Raw genomic sequence first — 24,443 nt, forward strand, 5'->3', positions numbered from 1 at the left:
TGGTGTTGTAAATAAAGCAGCAATAGACAGAAGTGCACTTACCTCACTGAGTCAGAGATTTTGTTTTCCTTGGGTAAATTCTTAGAGTGGAATTACTGAGTCATATGGTATTTCAATTTTTAGATTTTTGCGGAACCTTCATGCTGCTTTCCATAGTGGCTGCACCAATTTACATTCCCACCAACAGTGTAGGAGCATTCCCTTTTCTCCACATCCTCAGCAATACTTCTTTCGTGTCTTTTGGATGGTGGCCATTCTAACAGGTGTGAGGTAATTACCTCATTGTGATTTTGATTTGCATTTCTCTGATGATTAGCAATGTGTAGCATCTTCATTTGCCTATTGGTCAGCTGTATATCTTTTTGGGAGAAAGGTCTATTCAGTTCCTCTGCCCATTTTTTTTTGAGAGGGCATCTCTCATATTTATTGATCAAATGGTTGTTAACAACAATAAAATTCTGTATAGGGGACTCAATGTACAATCATTAATCAACCCCAAGCCTAATTCTCAACAGTCTCCAATCTTTTGAAGCATAATGAACAAGTTCTTACATGATGAACAAGTTCTTACATAGTGAATAAGTTCTTACATGGTGAACAGTGCAAGGGCAGTCATATCACAGAAACTTTTGATTTTGATCATGCATCATGAACTATAAACAATCAAGTCAGATATGATTATTCATTTGATTTTTATACTTGATTTATATGTGAATCCCACATTTCTCCCTTATTTTTTTTTTAAATAAAATGCTGAAGTGGTGGGTAGATGCAAGATAAAGGTAGAAAACATAATTTAGTGCCATAAGAGGACAAATGTAGATGATCAGGTCTGTGCCTATAGACTAAGTATTAATCCAAGCTAGACAAGCCTCTGCCCATTTTTTAATTGGGGTATTTGTTTTTATGCTGTTGAGTTGTATGAGTTCTTTATATATTTTGGATGTTAACCCCTTATTGGATATAACATTTATGAATATATTTTCCCATACTGTACGTTGCCTTTTTGTTTTATTGATGATGTCTTTTGTAATACAGAAGCTTTTTAATTTGATGTAGTCCCACTAAGCTTTTGTATCCCTGGTCCAGGGAGATGTGTCCAGAAAAAAATTACTCATGTTTATGCTCAAGAAATTTTTGCCTATGTTTGTTATATATGGCCTTTATTATGTTGAGGTATGTTCCTTTATACCCACCTTTCTTCTAAGAGTTTAATGGCTTCACATCTTATATTAAGGTCTTTAATCCATTTTGAGTTTACCTTTGTGTATGGTGTTCGGGAATAATTCAGGTTCACTTTTTTGCATGTAGCTGTCCAGTTTTTCCAAAGCCATTTATTGAAGAGACTGCTTTTTTCCCATTGTATATTCTTGCTTCCTTTGTCATAGATTAATTGATGACATATGAGTGGGTTTATTTCTGGACTTTCTATTTAGTTCTGTTAATCCACGTATCTGTTATTGTGCCTGTACCATACTGTATTAATCACTGTGGCTTTCTTTGTAGTACTGCTTAAATGAGGGAGCATAATAATCCCAGCTTTGTTCTTCTTTCTCAAGATTGCTTTGGCATTTTGGGGTCATTCATAGTTCCATATAAAGTTTAGAATTATTTGCTTTGGTTCATTGCTTTGGGCTGGTTGGCCATTTTGACAATATTAATTCTTCCTATCCATGAGCATGGGATATATTTCCATTTATTGTTGTCTTATTTAATTTCTCTCATGAGTGTCCTGTGGTTTTCAGGGTATAGGTCTTTCACCTCCTTTGTTAGGTTTATTTTTTGTTTGTTTATTTATTTATTTACTTATTTATTTATTTATGATGCAATTGTTTTCTTGATTTCTCTTTCTGCTGGTTCATTGTTTGTTGGGAGCAAACCTGTGGGCCTTTAGGCAGACTCGGTCACAAAAGCCTTAAGACAACAGCAACGTTTGAGTAAAGTCTTTCCTGTAAAGTCAGCAACAATGAATCCATCCATGCGTTAGAAACAAGTTTTCCCCTATTACCAAAAAAAGCATTTAGTGAACTCCTAGGTTAGAGCTAGTGGTTAGGTTACCTCGCAACATGTGCTTTTCTAGGTTAGAGCTAGTGGTTAGGTTACCTCCCAACATGTGTTTTTTCTGTCCTTTGTTAATCAAGAAACACCCTCTGCCCCAGGGGAAAGCCCCTCCCTTAAAACCTCCCTCCCAAGGACCCCCACCCCCAAAATGGCGAACTCCCCGCTTCTCTTCCGGGTCCTCCGTTCCCGCCGGCGCCAACCAAGACCCAAACACCCCTCTACACCTCCCCGCCGGCGCCACCTAAGATCCAATTATCTCCTGACCCACCCCTTACTTGCTAACCTGTATAAATTGAGCCTGCAAACAATAAACTGTGCCAGCTTGATCAGACATCCTGTCTTGCTGGTCGTTCTTTGTGTCCCTTGCCTCTCTTTTTTTTTTTTTTTCAATTCTCTCCTCCAGGTCGTTGACCCCCGTTGATAGTCCTGCAGGTTGGGACAATTGTTAGTATATGGGAATGCAAAATATTTTGTATATTGATTATGTATCTTATGATTAAGTTACATTGCTGAATCCAATTATTAGTTCTAATTGATTTGTTTGGTGAATTCTGTAGGGTTTGCTATATATAATATCATGTCATCTGCAAACAGTGACAGCTTTCTTCCTTACCAACTTGGATGCCTTTTTTTATTGGGTACTTTTTATTTTTGAATTGTAAGACTTCTTTACATATTCTGGATATAAGTCCCTTGTCAGATATATGATTTACAAATACTTCCTCTTATTCTGTGAGTTGTATTTTCACTTCCTTGATAGTGCCCTTTGGAGCACAAGAGTTTTAATTTTTATGAAGCTCAGTTTGTCTATTCTTCCTTTTATTCCTCATACTTTTGGCATCATCTCTTAAAATCCTTTAACAAATCTAAGATCATGAATATTTGCTCCTATGTTTCCTCTAAGAGTTTAATAATTTATCTCTTAAATTTTGGTCTTTGATCCATTTTTAGTTAATTTTTGTAAATGATGTGAAGTAAGCGTCAACCTTCAGTCTTTTGCATATGCTTATCCAGTTGTTCCAGCACCATTTGTTGAAAAGACTATTCTTTCCCCATTGCATGATCCTGGTACCCTTGTTGAAAATCAGTTGAATACAGACATACGGTTTTATTTCTGGACTCTCATTTCTATTCCATTGATCTATATGTCCATCCTTGTATCAGTGTCAACTCTCTTGATTACTGCTGCTTTGTAGTAAATTTAGAATTCAGGAATTGTGAATGTCCCTACTTCATTTTATTTTTCAAGATTGTTTTGGCCATTCTGGTTCCCTTGCAATTCCATATGAATTTTAAAATCAGCTTGCCTAATTCTCACTACAAGGACATCAACTAGGATTCTGATAGTGATTGCATTGAGTCTGTAGATCAGCTTGGGGAATACTGTCATCTTAACAGTGTTAAAACTTCCTGTCCATGAATATAGGATGTTTTTCCAATTAGTTGGGTCTTCCTTAATTTGCTTCAACAATGTTTTGTAATTTTCAGAATATAAGTGTTGTACCTCTTTTGTTAAATTTAATCTTAGTTAAATTTCTGACACTATTGTAAATGGAATTGTTCCTTCATTTCACTTTAAGTCCACTTTACAACTGATTTCTGTATATTGATCTTGTATCTGAAACCTTGCTACACTTAATTAGGTTTTTAGTGTATATCTTAGGGTTTTCGATATATAAAAGTATGTCATTTGTGAAAAGAGAGAGTTTTATTTTTTCCTTTCCAATCTGGATGACTTTTATTTAATTCCCTTACCTAATTTCCCTGATTAGAACCTGCAGTACAATGTTGAATACAAGTGGTGAGAACAGACATCCTTGTCTTCTTCCTGATCTCAGGGGAAAGCATCGCATCTTTATTTTTCTTTCTTTTTGAAGCAGAGTAAAGGTTTTATTTAAAGTTACCCACTTAAAGTGAGAGAAAGTGTGGGTGACCTCAGAGAAGAGGCACTCCCTGAAAAGTTGAGAGAAAGTTTTATTTAAGGTTACACAGTAAGTGAAGGCAACCTGAGAGAGAGACACTGAAAGGTTTAAGTTTTATTTAAAAAGAGAAAGTGTGGGTGACCTCAGAGAGAGGCATGCTGAAAGACTGGGGGCTCCTCCATTTTAAGGATTTTTCAGGAATGTGAGAAAAGGGCTAGGAGTGTGGACTTTTCAGGTGGTCTCAAGATGTTTATCTTTGATGAGAGATACTACATTTCTTCTTTTCTATTATCAGTCCTCCAGGTAATTCAAATAAAGTTCAAGGGTCCCCTTGGTTGCTCCAAACCACATGGGCTTATCTCCATTACTTTACTTTGATATTTTCAATTTTATGCTTGATTCATTTTTCTGCCTCATGCTTTTGTCTTCATATGAAATATCCTCAACTACAAATTGGATTAAGACAATAAGCCCTTTTGTGACCACTGTGAAAGAAGGGGTGCACTGTTCCTAGAAGTACTGCAATACCAGGCTGATGCATGAAGTGGATGGAGCAAGTTCCTAGTCCAAATTTCTGCTCCAAAAATCCATTTAATATATTGTCCTCAGATAGAGAACATATCAGATATTAAACTGATAAGAACAGATACTACACTTGATCTTAGCCAAAAGGCCGAGAAGCGATTCATCTTTCTTTATTAAGTATGATGTTAGCTGTGGGTTTTTTTGTAGGTGCCCTGTATCAGGTTTAGGAAGTTCCCTTTCATTCCTAGTTTGTTGAATATTTTTATCATGAAAAGGTGCTGGGTTTGTCAACTGCTTTTTCTGCATCTACTGAGAAGATCATGAGATTTTTTTAATTGTTTTGACATGATGTATTAGATTAATTGATTTTCATATGTTAAACCAACCTTGCATTCCTGAGATAAATCCCACTTGGTCATGGTGTATAATTCTTTCTATACGATTTTGGATTTGGTTTCCTAGTATTTTGTTGAGGATTTTTACATCCATATTCATAAAAGTTACTGTTCTTTTTCCTTTCCTTCTGATGTCTTTGTCTAGTTTTTGTATCAGACTAATGTTGGCCTCATAAAATGAGTTGGGAATTGTTCCCTCCTCTTATATTTTTTGGAAGAAAAGTTTGTAAATAATTTTTATTAATTCTTCTTTAAATGTTTGATAGAATTCAGCATTGAAGCCATCTGGGTCTGGTTATTTCCTTGTGGGTAGTTTTTATATTATTAATTAAATCTCTTCATTTTTTATAGGTCTAGTCAGATTGGCTATTTATCCTTTAGAAAGTTCCAGTAGTTTATGTCTCTTTAGGAATTTGTCCAATTAATCTAAGATCCCTAATTTGTTGGCTTATAATTGTTCATTATAGTACTTTATAATCTTTTTTATTTCTGTAAGGCTGATAGCAATGTCCCCTCTTTTATTTCTGATTCTAATAATTTGAGTCTTCTCTCTTTTCATTTTTGTCACTCCAGCTAAAGGCTTATCAATTTCCTTTATATTTTCAAGGATTAGCTTCTGTTTTCATTGATTTTTCTCTATTGTTTTCCTATTCTCTATCTCATTAATTACCACTCTAATTTATTACTTCCTTCCTATTGATTAGTTTAGGTTCAGTTCTTATTTTTAAAGTATCTTAAGTTAAAAGGTTAAGCTATTGATTTGATGAGATCTTTCTTCTTTCTTAATATAGGTATTTTGCAACTATAAACTTCCATCTAGGACTACATCACATAAGTTTTGACATGTCATGTCTTTCATTCATCTCAAAATATTTTCTGATTTCCCTTTTGATTTCTTCTTTGATCCATGATTTATTTAGGAGTGTAGTTTAAGTGCCACATTTTAGTGAATTGCTTATATGTTTAACAGCTGGCTAATTATGGAATTGTTTTTAATAATGCCCCGGGGCATAAATTGCGTTATAAACTAACCCAGTCAATTTGTAGATCTTTTAAAGAAATGGTTTCTGAAATCAGTGTTTGATATTTGTTCTGACCCTAAAGGGTCCTCCTAGCTGTCTTATTCCCCAGTTACCTTCTGTAAACTAGCTGGCTTAGAGTTTAGCCTATATCTTGGGTGTCCTACAAATAAATGCCTTTCACCATAACCTACACTGTTCTTGAAAGTGCCCTCAGTTTTGAACTACTCCATGTTTCCCTGAAAATGATATTATTTCCTTTGGAAAGGGGCTCTCTCTTCATGTCCTGCTTCTCTCCCTGGCACAATCTCTGAAGCAGTGTTATGAAACCAGGGATAGAGACAGTGGCAAGCTTCTGCCTGAGTGACACCTCCACTGTAAGAGATAAACACTTGGTTCAAGGAGGGCAGCAGTCTATGGTTCTCTCAACTTGCCCCTCCTGGTGTGAAACCACAGCCTCAAGAGCTTAGGCAAGGTGACCAGTGCCCCAGTCTTCTCAACATGCTGTGCCCAGGGTACAGTCTCCATTCTATGAGTGTAAGCTGGGTCACAAGACCAAAACCCCCTCTTAACCACATTTACCTTGGTACTCAGCCTCAGCAACAGGTAGCTTGGGGCAGGATGAGAAATGCTGCCATCTCGCTCCTGTTGAGAAGAAAGCCTTCCAACTGGATGCTGGAGGGAGAGGGAGCCTTCTGTTTGTGGCTGTAGGAGTGTGGAATGGGGAGCCCCTGACTCTGAGGTGAGAGGGAGAAAGGAGGTAATGGTTCTGGTTTACATATCACATACTCTCACCTTCTTACTAAAATTTCATATTTTTTCTTGAATATATTTGCTGTTTGCCTTAGGACTGTTTGCATCCTAGACCTTTTAATTATTCTGTTACTTTTTTTGTTTTGCTACATTTATTAACTCCTATTCCTCTCTATAAACAGGAGGGTGTTAAGGGCAGCAGTGTCCAAAGGGTGGCACACATCCCACTGAGGTATGATCAGCAACAGGACCCATTAGATAATTTTCAAATATACATAGGTATGTGGATATGACAAAATTTTCAATATGTTAAAAAAATCTTATTATGTTAAAAATGTTAAACTGAAGTTTGGGAAGTATCACCATAGGGAAAAGGATGTAAACTTTAAAAACAAACTTCTCATTCAGTCAGTCAACAAATATGTATTAAGTCCCTACTATAGGTCAAGCAACAGTCAAGGATATAAAGATATAACAGTGAAGAAAACAGAAAAAATATCCCTGGCTTCATGGAGTTTGCATTCTATTAGGTATGAAATTGCCAATATTAGACCATTTATGACCAACAAAAATAGCAATTTCATATGATTAGACCTGTAAGTAGAGGAAAATTACCAGCTCTATCACTTGTTAGCCATCTGATCCTACATAAATCACTCAACCTCTTTGATCCTCAGATTCGCTACATGGAAAATTAACATAAAATAATTTTTGTGATGATTCTCTAAGTTGATAAGTGGGGAGATGTCTAGTATACTGCTTAATATATAGTAGGTGCTTGATATATATGAGTTTTCTTACTTTTGAACCACTTCCGGACAAACATCAGTGCAATTTGTATGCTTATTTCAAAAGACAAAAGGAAACACAGAGCGGAGCCAGGATGGTGGCGTGAGTAGAGCAGCAGAAATCTCCTCCCAAAACCACATATATCTATGAAAATATAACAAACACAACTCTTCCTAAAATAGAGACCAGAGGACACAGGACAACATCCAGACCACATCCACACCTGCAAGAACCCAGCGCCTCGCGAAGGGGGTAAGATACAAGCCCTGGCCCGGCGGGATCTGAGCACCCCTCCCCCCGGCCCCTGGCGGGTGGAGAGGAGTCAGCAGGGAGGGAGAGAAGGCCCAGGACTGCTGAACACCCAGCCCTAGGATTCTGGACCAGAGCACAGACACAGTGCATGCGTGGGGTACTGGATACTAGGGAAACAGGGTAACAGGACCGGTGAGCAGGTGCCTGAGGCTGACACTGGAGAACAAAGAAACGGGAGTGATTTTTTTTTTGGTGAGTGCTTTTTGGAAGCCTTAAAGGGACAGGGACCCCAATACTAGGGAAACAGGGCAGCAAGACCTGTGAGCGGGTGCCTGAGACCGGCGCCTGAGGACAAAGAAAATCGTGCGCTTTTCCCTTTTTTTTTCTTTGGTGAGTGCTTTTTGGAAGCCTTAAAGGGACAGGGACCCCAATACTAGGGAAATAGGGCAGCAAGACTGGCGAGTGGGTGCCTGAGACCAGTGCCTGAGGACAAACAAAATCATGCGATTTTCCCTTTTTTTTTTTCTCTTTCATTGTTGCTGTTGTTGTTTTGGTTTGGAGAGTGCTTTTTTGAAGTCTTAAAGGGGCAGGACAGGACACTTAGCCCAGAGGCAGGGAATCTGGGGATCTCAGGGCACTCTAACCCCCTGGGCAACAGGGAGCACAGAGGCCCCTTACGGAGATAAATAGCCTCCCAGCCACTCCCGCTACAATGGGGCTCCACCATTTTGGAGGAGCAGCTCGAGCCAGGCCACACACTCAGCAACAGTGGAGATAAACTCCAAACCAACCGGGCAGGTAGCTGAAGGCCTGTCTGCGCACACCTGCCAAGCATAAGCCACTAGAGGTCGTTATTCTTCCAGGAGAGGAAGGCCACAAACCAACAAGAAGGAAAGCTCTCCCAGCTGTCACTCGTACCAGCTCTGCAAACTATCTCTATCACCATAAAAGAAAAAATTACAGGCAAAGATCACAGAGACAACACCTGAGGAGACAGACGTAACCAGTGTCTCTGAAAAAGAATTGAAAACAAAAATCATGAACATGCTGACAGAGATGAGGAGAAAAATGCAAGAGCAATGGGATGAGATGCAGAGAAAAATGCAAGAGCAATGGGATGAAGTCTGGAGGGAGATCACAGATGTCAGGAAGGAGATCACAGAAGTGAAACAAACCCTGGAAGGATTTATAAGCAGAATGGATAAGATGCAAGAGGCCATTGAAGGAACAGAAACCAGAGAACAGAAACGTATAGAAGCTGACATAGAGAGAGATAAAAGGATCTCCAGGAATGAAACAACACTAAGAGAATTATGTGACAAATCCAAAAAGAATAATATTCGTATTATAGGGGTACCAGAAGAAGAAGACAGAGGAAAAGGGATAGAAAGTCTCTTTGAAGAGATAATTGCTGAAAACTTCCCCAAACTGGGGGAGGAAATAATCGAACAGACCACAGAAATACACAGAACCCCAACAGAAAGGATCCAAGGAGGACAACACCAAGACACATAATTAAAATGGCAAGGATCAAGGACAAGGAAAGAGTTTTAAAGGCAGCTAGACAGAAAAAGGTCACCTATAAAGGAAAACCCATCAGGCTAATATCAGACTTCTCGACAGAAACCCTACAGGCCAGAAGAGAATGGCATGATATATTTAATGCAATGAAACAGAAGGGCCTTGAACCAAGGATACTGAATCCAGCATGACTATCATTTAAATATGATGGCGGGATTAAACAATTCACAGACACGCAAAAGCTGAGGGAATTGGCTTCCCACAAACCACCTCTACAGGGCATCTTACAAGAACTGCTCTAGATGGGAGAACTCCTAAAAAGAGCACAGAACAAAACACACAACATATTAAGAATGGAGGAGGAGGAATAAGAAGGGACAGAAGAAAAGAATCTCCAGACAGTGTATATAACAGCTCAATAAGCGAGCTAAGTTAGGCAGTAAGATACTAAAGAAGCTAACCATGAATCTAAAGCCTGCAATGGCAATAACTACATATCTCTCAATAGTCACCCTAAACGTAAATGGACTTAATGCACCTATCAAAAGACACAGAGTAATAGAATGGACAAAAAAGCAAGACCCATCTATATGCTGCTTACAAGAAACTCACCTCAAGCCCAAAGACAGGCACAGACTAAAAGTCAAGGGATGGAAAAACATATTTCAGGCAAACAACAGTGAGAAGAAAGCAGGGGTTGCAGTACTAATATCAGACAAAATAGACTTCAAAACAAAGAAAGTGACAAGAGATAAAGAAGGACACTACATAATGATAAAGGGCTCAGTCCAACAAGAGGATATAACCATTATAAATATATATGCACCCAACAGAGGAGCACCAGCATTTGTGAAACAAATACTCACAGAACTAAAGAGGGAAATAGACTGCAATGCATTCATTTAAGGAGACTTCAACACACCACTCACGCCAAAGGATAGACCCACCGGGCAGAAAATAAGGACACACAGGCACTGAACAACACACTAGAACAGATGGACCTAATAGACATCTATAGAAATCTATATCCAAAAGCAACAGGATATACATTCTTCTCAAGTGCACATGGAACATTCTCCAGAATAGACTACATACTAGCTCACAAAAAGAGCCTCAGTAAATTCCAAAATATGGAAATTCTACCAACCAATTTTTCAGACCACAAAGGTATAAAACTAGAAACAAATTCTACAAACAAAAAAAAAGGCTCACAAACACATGGAGGCTTAACAACATGCTTCTAAATAATCAATGGATCAATGAACAAATCAAAATAGAGATCAAGGAATATATAGAAACAAATGACAACAATAACACAAAGCCCCAACTTCTGTGGGATGCAGCGAAAGAATTCTTAAGAGGAAAGTATATAGCGATCCAGGCACACTTGAAGAAGGAAGAACAATCCCAAATGAATAGTCTAACACTCCAATTGTCGAAACTGGAAAAAGAAGAACAAATGAGGCCTAAAGTCAGCAGAAGAAGGGACATAATAAAGATAACAGAAGAAATAAACAAAATTGAGAAGAATAAAACAATAGCAAAAATCAACAAAACCAAGAGCTGGTTCTTTGAGAAAATAAACAAAATAGATAAGCCTCTAGCCAAACTTATTAAGAGAAAACGAGAATCAACACAAATCAACAGCATCAGAGATGAGAACGGAATAATCATGACAGACACCACAGAAATACAAAGAATTATTAAAGACTACTATGAAAACCTATATGCCAACAAGCTGGAAAACCTAGAAGAAATGGACAACTTCCTAGAAAAATACAACCTCCCAAGACTGACCAAGGAAGAAACACAAAAGTTAAATGAACCAATTACGAGCAAAGAAATTGAAATGGTAATCAAAAAACTACCTAAGAACAAAACCCTGGGACCGGACGGATTTACCTCGGAATTTTATCAGACACACAGAGAAGACATAATACCCATTCTCCTTAAAGTGTTCCAAAAAATAGAAGAGGAGGGAATACTTCCAAACTCATTCTATGAAGCCAACATCACCCTAATACCAAAACCAGGCAAAGACCCCACCAAAAAAGAAAATTACAGACCAATATCCCTGATGAATGTAAATGCAAAAATACTCAATAAAATATTAGCAAACAGAATTCAACAGTATATCAAAAGGATCATAAACCATGACCAAGTGGGATTCATCCCAGGGAGGCAAGGATGGTACAACATTCGAAAATCCATCAACATCATCCAGCACATCAACAAAAAGAAACACAAAAACCACATGATCATCTCCATAGATGCTGAAAAAGCATTTGACAAAAATCAACATCCATTCATGATAAAAACTCTCAGCAAAATGGGAATAGAGGGCAAGTACCTCAACATAATAAAGGCCATATATGACAAACCCACAGCCAGCATTATACTGAACAGCGAGAAGCTGAAAGCATTTCCTCTAAGATCGGGAACCAGACAGGGATGCCCACTCTCCCCACTGTTATTTAACATAGTACTGGAGGTCCTAGCCACGGCAATCAGACAAAACAAAGAAATACAAGGAATCCAGATTGGTAAAGAAGAAGTTAAACTGTCACTATTTGCAGATGATATGATACTGTACATAAAAAACCCTAAAGACTCCACTCCAAAACTACTAGAACTGATATCAGAATACAGCAAAGTTGCAGGATACAAAATTAACACACAGAAATCTGTAGCTTTCCTATACACTAACAATGAACCAATACAAAGAGAAATCAGGAAAACAATTCCATTCACAATTGCATCAAAAAGAATAAAATACCTAGGAATAAACCTACACAAAGAAGTGAAAGACCTATATCCTGAAAACTACATGTCACTCTTAAGAGAAATTAAAGGGGACACTAACAAATGGAAACTCATCCCATGCTCATGGCTAGGAAGAATTAATATCGTCAAAACGGCCACCCTGCCCAAAGCAATATATAGATTTGATGCAATCCCTATCAAATTACCAGCAACATTCTTCAATGAACTGGAACAAATAATTCAAAAACTCATATGGAAACACCAAAGACCCCGAATAGCCAAAGCAATCCTGAAAAAGAAGAATAAAGTAGGGGGGATATCACTCCCCAACTTCAGGCTCTACTACAAAGCCATAGTAATCAAGACAATTTGGTACTAGCACAAGAACAGAGCCACAGACCAGTGGAACAGATTAGAGACTCCAGAAATTAGCCCAAACATATATGGTCAATTAATATTTGATAAAGGATCCATGGACATACAATGGCAAAATGACAGTCTCTTCAACAGATGGTGCTGGCAAAACTGGACAGCTACATGTAGGAGAATGAAACTGGACCATTGTCTAACCCCATATACAAAGGTAAACTCAAAATGGATCAAAGACCTGAATGTAAGTCATGAAACCATTAAACTCTTGGAAAAAAACATAGGCAAAAACTTCTTAGACATAAACATGATTGACCTCTTCTTGAACATATCTCCCTGGGCAAGGAAAACAACAGCAAAAATGAGCAAGTGGGACTACATTAAGCTGAAAAGCTTCTGTACAGCGAAAGACACCATCAATAGAACAAAAAGGAACCCTACAGTATGGGAGAATATATTTGAAAATGACAGATCCGATAAATGCTTGACGTCCAGAATATATAAACAGCTCACATGCCTCAACAAACAAAAAACAAATAACCGAATTAAAAAATGGGCAGAGGAACTGAACAGACAGTTCTCCAAGAAAGAAATACAGATGGCCAACAAACACATAAAAAGATGCTCCACATCACTAATTATCAGAGAAATGCAAATTAAATCTACAATGAGGTATCACCTCACACCAGTAAGGATGGCTTCCATCCAAAAGACAAACAACAACAAATGTTGGCGAGGCTGTGGGGAAAGGGGAACCCTCCTACACTGCTGGTGGGAATGTGAATTAGTTCAACCATTGTGGAAAGCAGTATGGAGGTTCATCAAAATGCATAAAACAGACCTACCATTTGACCCAGGAATTCCACTCCTAGGAATTTACCCTAAGAACGCAGCAATCAAGTTTGAGAAAGACAGATGCACCCCTATGTTTATCGCAGCACTATTTCCAATAGCCAAAAATTGGAAGCAACCTAAATGTCCATCGGTAGATGAATGGATAAAGAAGATGTGGTACATATACACAATGGAATACTACTCAACCATAAGAAGAGGGAAAATCCTACCATTTGCAGCAACATGGATGGAGCTGGAGAGTATTATGCTCAGTGAAATAAGCCAAGCGGAGAAATAGAAATACCAAATGATTTCACTCATCTGAGGAGTATAAGAACAAAGGAAAAACTGAAGGAACAAAACAGCAGCGGAATTACAGAATCCAAAAATGGACTAACAGTTACCAAAGGGAAAGGAACTGGGGAGGATGAGTGGGCAGGGAGGGATAAGGGGGGGAAGAAGAAAGGGGGTATTAAGATTAGCATGCATGGGGGGGAGGGAGAAAGGGGAGCGAGGGCTGTACAACACAGAGAGGACAAGTAGTGATTCTACAACATTTTGCTATGCTGATGGACAGTGACTGTAATGTTGTTTTTAGGGGGGACTTGGTATAGGGGAGAGCATAGTAGACATTTTGTTCTTCATGTAAGTGCAGATTAAAGATTTTAAAAAAAGGAAAAAAAGAAAGAAAGAAGGAAAAGGGGGATTACTCCTTCATACGATAAAACTATTGGTAAATCAAAGATTAACGCATGCTTTAAATATCCTTAATTTTGATCACTTAAAGGGTGTCAGATGATCGGCTATGGAGGTACTCTTTTCTGATAATATTCCTCTCTGTTAATAAAAATAAAAAAAAATAAAAAAAATAAAAAAAGCAGTTCCTGTGTGCTGACCTCCAATGTGTTCTACACAGTGGTATAGAGGGCATGTCAAAGTGTGGTCAAAGGGTCTGTTTGTTTTTATGTAGAAGATCAAGGACTAGCTTGGGTATCCAGAAAATGAACTAAGATACGATATGAGGAGGACCTTCTGGCATCAGCACTCTCTGGAGGACTTGTGCCGGGGGATGATCATCAAAAAGCCTCCACAGGGATCCGGGCGATGCTGCAGTTGTGGCTGCATCCATCCCACCGTTTCCTGAACTTGCCACTGGAATGAGGAGGGAGATGTCTAGGCTGGCATGTGCATACAGTGAGACAACGAATTTGAGTGGATCTGTACTGTTGGAACTCAACCAGGAGTTGGGAGGGGTGCAAGTTGTAGCACTCCAAAATCTTACGACTATAGACTATCTACGGTTAAGAGAACATATGGGATGTGAACAGATCCCAGAAATGGGTTGCTTTAATTTGTGTGATTTCTCTCAGACTGTTCAAGTACAGTAGGACAATATCCATCATATCATAGACAAATTCTCACAAATGCCTAGGGTGCCTAACTGGTTTTCTTGGCTTCACTGGAGATGGCTGGTAATTATAGATTTGCTTAGTTTATGTCACCATATTCCTATTATGTTAATGTGTGCACAAGTTAGTTAGTAGTTTAAAACCTATACATGCTTAAGATACTCTACAAGAAGATATGTCAAAGAAATAATCAATCCTCCCATGTTTTCTTCCATATGCTACCTCTATAGCTTTTCTCCTTCCTTCCTAATTACAACCCTTAAATAGAATTCGTGCCTCATATCGAATTTACCGAGCATCATAATTCCTCCAGGTGGTAAAGATACCTCGAGACAAGTGCTGGGCATAGAAGCCACAGGGCATAAATCTGCAAAGAAGTAAAAAGCTAACCTTTTCAAACAATATGGCTTCTCTCTCACTTACCAACTTTACATCTCCCTCTATGGCCCCGGAAGATGACTGGTTAGCCAGAGACGGGTCAGATTCCTCAAGGGAGGAACAACCTAAGACAGGCACAGTCGCAGGGGAGCCATCAGGTGAGAAATTGGGGATCAACAGTGGTGAGGCTTAGAACCTCACCCCCCCTGTTTTGAGAGAAATCTTCTGCATCCGTGGATGTTTTATTGCCCTTGTCTAGCTTGGATTAACACATAGTCCACAGGCACACACCTGATCATTGACAATTGCTCTCTTACAACACTAAACTATGTTTTCTACCTTTATCTTGCATCTACCTACCACTTCAGCATTTTATTAAAAATAAAAACAGTAATAATAATAAAGGGAAAAACATGGGATCCACATATAAATCAAGTATAAATATCAAACGAATATTCATATTTGACCTGATTGTTTATAATTCATAATGCATGATCAAAACCCGAAAGTTACTGTAATGAATGCCCTTGTACTGTTCACCATGTACGAACTTATTTGCTATGTAAGAATTCGTTCACCATGTAAGAACTTGTTCGTTATGCTTCAGAAGATTGGAGACTGACGAGAATTAGGCTTGAGATGGATTAATGATTGTGCACTGAGCATTGACCCCCCCTATACAGAATTTTATTGTTGTTAACAACCATTTGATCAATGAATATGAGAGATGCCCTCTCAAAAAAAAAAAAAGGAAACACTGGGGAAAATCATGCCATGCTTTTCTAAGAGCCTGGGTGGCAATGATATTACCTGAGAAAGGAGATGGAATGGAAGGAGAAAGGGAGGGAGGGAGGGAGGAAGGGAAGAAGGAGGTCATGTCAAGATCCTGGAGAACTAACAGCAAGAAGGATTGGAGTCCAGTCTTGAAAACCAGATCACTGCCATCCACAGGTTCAGAGCTTAATGGAACTCAGGCAACAGTCTGAACAAAACTCAGACTTTGTGTTTCCAAATATTCACTCTCCAGTTTCACATTCTATTCACTCACAGTGTGATTTCCTAAGAAATGTTTTTGTGGGTGGAGGGGAGAGGGAAAATCTAGGAAAGAATCAAGGTATTCTGCTGTTGGGGGAGGGGTGAAAAGAGAGTAGTAAAAAATTCTGGGAAATGGGCAAGAGCAGCAGGGTATGAGCACTTTGGGAAACAGAAATACCAGGAGTAAATGGCCTTAAACTGTACCATGAGGGACAAAAATTAGATATTGAGGAGAATTTCTTGCCTATGAAGATTGCTGAACACTGGATTGGGAAAATCCTCTACAGAAGGTGTTGGTAAGCTATTGAGTTTGGGCCAAATCCAGCCACAGTCCTGTTTTTGAGATGCCTACAATCTAAGAATGATTTTTACTTTTTAAATTATTATAAATGAAAAATAAGAATATATGGTACAGACCATAGTGGTAGTCAAAGCCTAAAAAAGTTACAATCTAGCCCTTTATAGAAAAGAGTCTTTCAACCTCCATTTTAATGAAATTGGATTATCCTACTTCCTCAGGGACTTGGTTATCACACATAGAATTTCTAATCACTTCAGATGGATGATGTGAGAATACTAAGGAGCCTGAAAGTCAGAGTGGAGGGGTGGGAGAAAAATGGGAATTTGCTGAAGATGAAATCACTATTTGGGAAAACTTGAGGCCAGGTTGTGGAGTTTATGCCAGCTTGGGGAAGGGGTAGAGAGAATTGGAGCTAGGAGTGGGAAGGGAGTGTTGTAGTAAAGGGAGCAAAACAGAAGAAGCAGGAAGAGATGAGAACAATAATTTATGCCAGTCTCTTTCCACAGTCAAAGTCTCAATGGGGATAAACAGAAGAAAGGGAAACAAAAAGGTGTCAGACAAGTTCCATGGAGCCCAGGTTGCTGCTCTTAGAAGAGAGGCTGGGAGGAAACAAATGTTTGAGTTAGAGAACAAGACATAGAAAACCACCTACTCATTTGTGTAGATGTTAACTAGCTTAGCTAAACTGAGGTCAGGGAAACAAAGAAAAACTTAGCCTTCTCTGAGGAGTTTGAAGGCCAATTACAATAAGAGCTGGAAGACTCAGAAGTCATGTCAATAGAAGCCTTAGAAGGCATCTATCCTCAGTTCCCTTCCAGATTTGGCTTCCCTTTTCAGCATTCCCAGAAAGCAATCTTCCAGTCTTTACTCCCTGGTGTTGGGGAACTCACTCATTCTCGATGCAGCTCTCTATGGCCAACCCTCTTGACTACACCTTCTCTTTGTTTGAAAATTAACATCTGTTCTTCCTGTGATTTTTGTCCCCTAGTCCTGATTTTTTGGAATAGCACTATGTTGGTCAACTTCTTCATTTAATAGTAGGAGGGAGAGGTGATATGTATAATGAAAAGAGCAGAGAAACCCTGGTTTGGAATCCTGGCTCTTGGACAGCATTCAATCCTGCTGAACCTCATTTACCTCATCTGGAAAATGGCCAAAATGATACCTTCCCTATGTACCTCCAAGCTTCCTTTGTGCAGATCAAGTAACTAATAAGAATGACACAATGATTTCTGTAGAACAATATGCAAACTTGCAAGAAGCACACAATTGTGAATTGTTTTGACCATTGCTACTCCATGAACATGGACAAAGCATGGGCTTTGGAGACTGTTAGACTCAGGCTCTGTTCCCAGGGCTGGCCTCAATCTGTTGACCATGGATGGCTGCTTCCCTTCTGCCCTGACAGAAGAGTGAGGTGACCTCATGGAGTTGGAGGCATAGAACACATGGTGTGGGTGGAAAGAGATAAAGGGAATGAAGTTTACAGAAAACCAAGGGCAAAAGGACTTTAGGGTCCCCTCCTAACCGCAACCATACAAGTATCACCACTATAGCATTCACTCATGTTCTACTTGAGCCCTTCTAGAAACAGGGAACTCATGTCTCTCAAAGGGTTCTTTTTAAGGTCACCACTAATCCTTTTACAAGTTCCTTATTCTGCTGAATGATTGTTAGCCTTCCTGAAATGTCTACCCTTTGGTCCTGGTTCTGTTCTCACAGCATATTCAACAAATTTGATTTACATTAGTGCAGGGCTACATACAAGAAGAATAAGCATATAGCCCCATTCCATCTACTCTGCCATCTTCCCAGAATCCTCCCACATAGCCCCATTCTTTAAAAAAATGCTCTGTCTACTGTGAGCACTAAGACAAGGCATGAATTATAATACAAGGTAGAATAAAATAAGAGGAAGAACCTAACAACCATAAGTTATTAAGCAGTTAAACAGGCAGCTAGAGGAGGCTGTTTAATATTTCTCTCTTCAGAGCTTTAAAAACAGATTTCCCATGGTCTGTGAGGGGTTAAGTATAGGCTTGCCTAAAGGCAGGGAAAAGGACCAATAAACTTTAAGGAAGTCTTCCAAGCCCTGGGATTCTAGAATTTGAGAAGCATCCTAACCAACACTGCATGCTCACACATAACTCAGCCGAAGGGGAAAACCTGGCCTGGTCTTGTTAATCCTAATCCCAAGGGGAATGACTCTGGGGAGGTTGGATTTTTTCCTGCTCACTGTAACCTCCAGAGCACCACCCCTTCTCTAGGCTCATGCTCACCTTGAAGTCCTGGCTCAAGTTCATTGTTGACCTCTACTGGAACATACTCCTGGGCCCTACCCCTTTCCTTCACCATTGGTCAGACTTTGACATTCAAAGAAACCAGCCCAAGTTCTCTTTCCTCCAGCATACCATTTTGAGTCACTGTCCCCTAGGGCCTTCCTAGCCTTGAAAGTGCCGTAGTTCGTTGTACTTCAACTGGAAACATCACTGAATGCCCAGGCATCTTTGATTTGTCCTAATTACAAATTCTAGGTACAATAAAGGCAGTTTAGTTCCATCCTCTAACCCAGTGGCTTCCGAAAATTTTCAATTGAAAGTTATAAAAATAAATGCATTTATGTGCCAACCTATTAGGTTAAATCATATGAAATTGCTATCTTTTATAAGCCAAAAATAGTCAGATGCTGGTGATTTCATATGGTTCAACCTAAAAGAAGAAAACCCAAATAAAGGTTTCAAGAACCAGTACTTGACCTTACCACATATTAGGCACTCTGATATTTTCTATTTTATTCAGTCACTTTCATTCTTTTAAAACGCTACCACTAAATGCAGCCCACTAAGTGATTTTGAAATGCATCCCACTAAAATGATTTCAGGAGAAGCTAATGGGTTGCAATTTACAGTTTGAAAACCACTGCCTTGATCCTTAACTGCATCCCTGCTGTGATGCCATCTGTCATTACTTGACCACCCAATATGTGAATTTACTTTCTGTGATTGGGTAATTTTCCTCCTGATGAGGCTTGGTAGGAGGAGGAGCTCATTTCCCATCAGAGAAACTGAAAATACCAGAAGCTTGCTTTCATATCCCCCACGACCACTGTGGTCAGGATGACTTAGGCTCTGTCTATCAGATGGACCCACCGGGCCTTTGACTCTGGAGCTCTGGAGGAGTATGCAGTAACCGTTGAGTAGCAGTGCTGGTATAGTACCAAGAATGAGTCCATGAGTCAACATGGCAGCTAGGGGGGTATCTGTGTTCAGGGCTAGAAATATTGGTGATACAGATCATAGCATCTAGTACCTAGTGTAGCAGCTATAAAAATATCCTTAACAGACAAATCCTGCGGAATTATTTTAGGGCATTGTTCTTGGCTGTGTAACCCTAAGTTAGCTTCTCCAGCCTTCTCAGGAATTCTGTGAGAGCCCCAATATGCTTTGATGTATTCCTTGAATGGCTAAATCAGAGTTGATTTCTGCTAGTTGCAGCTCAGATCCTTGCCTGCTATGCTGAGCTGTCCCTCTTGTGTGAGTCTCCCACGGAGGGAGTCTCCTGGAGTCTAGAAGTGAAACTTTTCCTTATTAATCTACCAAACCCAGAAAAAAACTGTATATGCTAGCTGAAACATTAATTATCTGGAACTACTCTCATGTTATCCTCTTCCTCTTCCTCTCAGACCAAAGATACATCAGCAACATGACCAGGCATTCCAAGACTCAATGCTGTTGCCAGTGTCCCTCTTGTTTCTGATATGCTGGACATACGCAATAGCACCAGGAATTAACCTATCAACACTCAAAATGATAGAAGTCCATATTTTTTCAGTAAACTCAGAAGGTGGTAGCAGGGGGTGGGGTGCTCTAGGTCATACCTCCCAATCACAAGTCTTTTGAGGTAACTCCTAAAATATGTGTGGCCTTTAGAGCTGCTTCCCACTTCATTCTTCCCTCCTTACCCTCATCCTGTTGGCAAAGGTAGAGGGGAAAACAGCAGAACCAGACAGCTCTTAATAGCTGGCAACCTGAACCTATACTACAGGTGCCGCAGACATTTGATGACAATGTGGCAGCTTGCCTCTGCGCTGAGGCACAAATCCATGTCAGTCAAGAAGTTGGCAACTTTTGATATTGTGCCAGATCTAGCACATGAGCCTGTCAGTGCCCTTATAGAGCAGTTCCAGCTGCCACACCTCCCTTGCCACAGCCTAGCAGTCAACAAAGGAGCATCTCTGTGAGGGTTGAAAACTGGCAGCACAGCCTCACCCCTCCTCATCTACCCCCAGCCCACTGATCTTGAGAGAATTCCCTTTATCCCTACCTCCAAGCAAGCTCTACTTTCTCCTCCTCATTCCAGCTACATTCATTGATTTGTAGCCACCCACCCCCTGAATACATGCATAAGAAATGGGATCAGAACCTTTCTCCTGACCCTTTTGAAAGGCTGCCAATCTCGTAACTCTTGCTCTGAAACAATTTTCCCTGACTACTGAACAGCCTGCTGATGCCTGAGGCTTCACATATCAGATTCAAAACCATTCTTTCGTGCTCATAGCAAGTCTCTGATGTCCATATTACTTGCCATCAATTTAACAGTTGAGAAACTGAGGCATAGAGTAATCAAATAACATGTCAAGGCTTACCTGGACAGGGAGGTAGCAAATGGATTTGCAGCTCTTGTATCCATGATTCACAGATTGTGTCCATGAAGCTTAGATGTTTTCTTAATGAGCAGGGCTCACTTTTTCCCTCCCAGCTGTCAATTCCTGAGGGAAAGAGTGAATGAGTACCAATGACCAGGGATGAAAGCTTGGTCAGCACTGATTCACTTTTTGTAGTGCAAATGGGGCATGGCTCCATACCTTATAGTGATGACTTTCTAACATTAATTATCACAACCCTACAGTAAGAAATAACACTTTACATCATGACCAAGTACATTCACACACACTATATTGTATGATTTCATTTATATGAAATATTCAGAAGAGGAAAATCCATAGAGATAGAAAGTAAATTAGTTGTTTCCAAGGACTAAGGGTAGGAGGTACTGGGGAGTGACTACTAATGGGTTTGGAGTTTCCTTTGTGGGCTGATGAAAATGTTCTAGAATCAATTGTGCTGATAGTTGTACAACTTTCTGAACATACTAAAAACCACTGAATTATACACTTTAAAAGAGTAAATTTTATGGAATGTGAATTACATCTCAAAGAATACAAGGAAATGTTAATATATATAGTTAAGACTTAAGAGAGGTAAATACTTAAAGTGAAATGTCATGATGTCTATAATTTACTTCAAAATATGTCATCAAAAATTGACAAAATATCTATGGCAAATTTCAGCAATTATTAATTCTAGGTGATGAGTACATGGGGTCCCTGAAACTATTCTACTCAAAAACTATTTGATGGATGAATGAATGAATGAACTGAAGAACAAACATCAACCTCATAGTCTGGCAAACCCAAGTATCCTTTACATTTTTTCCTTGTTTTTAGCTAGGTAATATAATTTTGTGAGAAGAACATTATTAACATAGCTCAACAATTAAATATATTAGAAGGTGTACAGTTAAAAGTCTACCCCCCACTCCCTCCCACAGATAACCACTGTTAGTTTCTTGAGTAGCTTTCCAGAGGGTTTTAAAATGAATATGTGAACAAACATTAATATATACACCATGTTTTTACACAAATAGTAAAATATTATACATAATACTCTGTACTTTGTTTTTTCACTTAATATTTCCAAATGTCTCCTCATAATCAAGATTTTCCCTCTTCCATAAACCTATCTAAATTCTTCTTGAACTTATTTTTCCATCTTTTAGGTTGATTTCTGTCAGATGTGATGAGTTTCTTGAGTTTTATCAGGGCATCAGTGGACTGTGGGACAATGTGAGTCCCAGGGAGTCCCAAAAGAAATTCAAAATGAGTCCAGTGACTATAAACACTCCTCAGGGAAAGGGGAACTAGGTTTCCAGGCACTGGCATGGGAGGGAGATTTTTCTTTTTTCTTTTTTTTTTACTTCAAAATATTTACTGAGCATCCCTATATTGCTGAGCAAACTAATGTTTTAGGCATCAAAGGAGATGGTCCCATCTCTTTCATACAGTCAATAGTCTACTGACATGAATTTAATAGAATCAAAGGTAACATGAAACAAATGCCATGTTGGAGATGTAAGCAAAGTGCTGAGGAATATAGGGTTCTGAGTGATGAATTCTGATAGAGTTGCTTTTACAGGGCCAGGATAAAGTTGGAAAATACCTCACAGATAAAAGCAGGCATTTGAATTGAGTCTTGAAACCTGTATAATTTTGAGTGGAGAAGAGGGATGGTATTACAGCTAGAGCTGATCCTGGAGGTCACAGGAAAGACAGGATTCAAGCAATGCACCAAGGACATCATTACACCCCCTGTTCCTTTCTTGGACTGTATTCTAATAGCAGGGTATGTGTGGTTTTGCTGCTGTGCCAGAGGTGTCTGCTGTGCCAGCAAGGGCTGTTATTGCAGTCCAGCCATGGGCTCCTGTGGGGCACCCCCCATTTCTGCCCCACTGGTGACTCAGCCAGTACTCTGCTCTCTGCTGTATCTTGGCATTCACATTGGTCTTACAGATTATGGTAGATTGGAATATCCTGGAGTTGGGCAGAGCTGATCTGTATTCTTTTTCAGAACTTGTCAGCCTATGTCATAATACAGTATAGCAGTGCTTGGGTCAGATGGGAAGTCAGTCCCTCCATTACCCTTCCTTCTCTGAAGGCATAGTTCTCCATCGCCGTGGTCACTTAGTCAAATTTGAGAAGCAAGGCTGGACTCAACCTTGCATTTTTGATCAACACAACACAACACATTGCATGTTCTCTTCCTCAGATTTTTGTTAGGAGGATTCTCAAGCCCTGGCCTCTTTTCTCTGCACCATTTACAGTGTCCACAGAGAGCATGTTCTTTAGGAGCTGCAGGCTGCAGTTCTTTAGATCTTGGTTCACTTTCCAGAGGGGACTACTCTAGCTGGGCTGTGATATTAAGGACCAGCTAAGGACAACTTGCTCTGAGTACTCAAAGTGCTTCTGGATTCTGGCCAGGTACTTTAGGAGCACACATGGTATTCTTGTTGCCAGTGTTGGTAACTGTTACTTGTCCAAAGTTAAGAGCTCAGTAAATGTTGCCTAATGAGGCTGAAGTTTTTCTAGGTATTTGCCTGAGTAGTTCACTGTGGATTATCTTACCTGGCATCTTAAATTACCCAAAGCTATTAGAGAATGTAAAGTTACTTACTGAATGCTAGAGTTTATGTTAAAAAAGACTCTGAACTTATGTATCTCTTAGGGAAGAACTGGCAGCTTTATAACATTTACATGGTTATTTCTTTTCTCTTTATGTCCTTCTAGAAAGCATTATATTTTTCATGCATGTTCCACACAGATTGTTTTAAGGCTATACTTACAAATTTTGTGTATTATGTTTTTTGTGAATTAGATAACTTTTCATTGTTTTCCAATTCCATTTGTATGTATATATATTTATGATATATACATACACAGAAAACATAAGAATTGTTGAATTTTTATTTATTTTGATTTTCTATTTTTGGGTATGTATGTGTGTTTTGTTTTGTTTTTACATAGACATTATACTTTGAAAAGAAATTTTCTCCTTTGTATGCATCTTTTTTGTTTGTTTCATATCTTTTTGCATTGGCTAGAAGACATAAATACACATACACACACAGATGAATTTTAAATATGGATATAAGAGTTGCTGCCTTCATATGTCAGTTATTTGTTGATTTTTATAAGGGCATCCATAGCATTTCACTGTTAATTAAAATACTATTGATATAAAAAATATTATTTAGAATGTTAAGTTAGTATACTATTCCTAGTTTGCTAAGTACTTCTTTTTTAAATTTCAGGAATGGATATTATGTTTGATATCTCCTGAAGTAGTTATCTTATTTTTCTCCCATGTCCTCAAAGTGATGTGTTGCATAAATTGATTTACTAATATTTAACCACCTGTATATTCACAAATAAACCCTATTGGGTCATTTATTATTTCTTGTTATGTTGGGGCACAAGATTTATTATTTTGCTTAGATTTCTT

At 39.0% G+C, this 24,443-nt stretch overlaps 1 protein-coding gene and 1 non-coding gene across 3 annotated transcripts in view; both read right to left on the reverse strand.

The window, feature by feature from the left end:
* Positions 1-24,443, reverse strand: part of ARHGEF9 (Cdc42 guanine nucleotide exchange factor 9) — a 442,967-nt gene that overhangs the window by 385,588 nt on the left and 32,936 nt on the right. For both annotated transcript variants that reach the window (XM_073228002.1, XM_073228001.1), the window contains exon 2: positions 20,972-21,094. The gene's annotated coding sequence lies outside the window, so the exon portion shown is untranslated. The remainder of the gene's footprint in view (positions 1-20,971; positions 21,095-24,443) is intronic.
* Positions 4,478-4,668, reverse strand: LOC118969118 (U2 spliceosomal RNA). Its single transcript, XR_005057004.1, has one exon. It is a non-coding gene; the product is annotated as a U2 spliceosomal RNA (small nuclear RNA).

This window comes from Manis javanica, chromosome X (genome assembly GCF_040802235.1).
Source record: "Manis javanica isolate MJ-LG chromosome X, MJ_LKY, whole genome shotgun sequence".
NCBI lineage: Eukaryota > Metazoa > Chordata > Mammalia > Pholidota > Manidae > Manis > Manis javanica.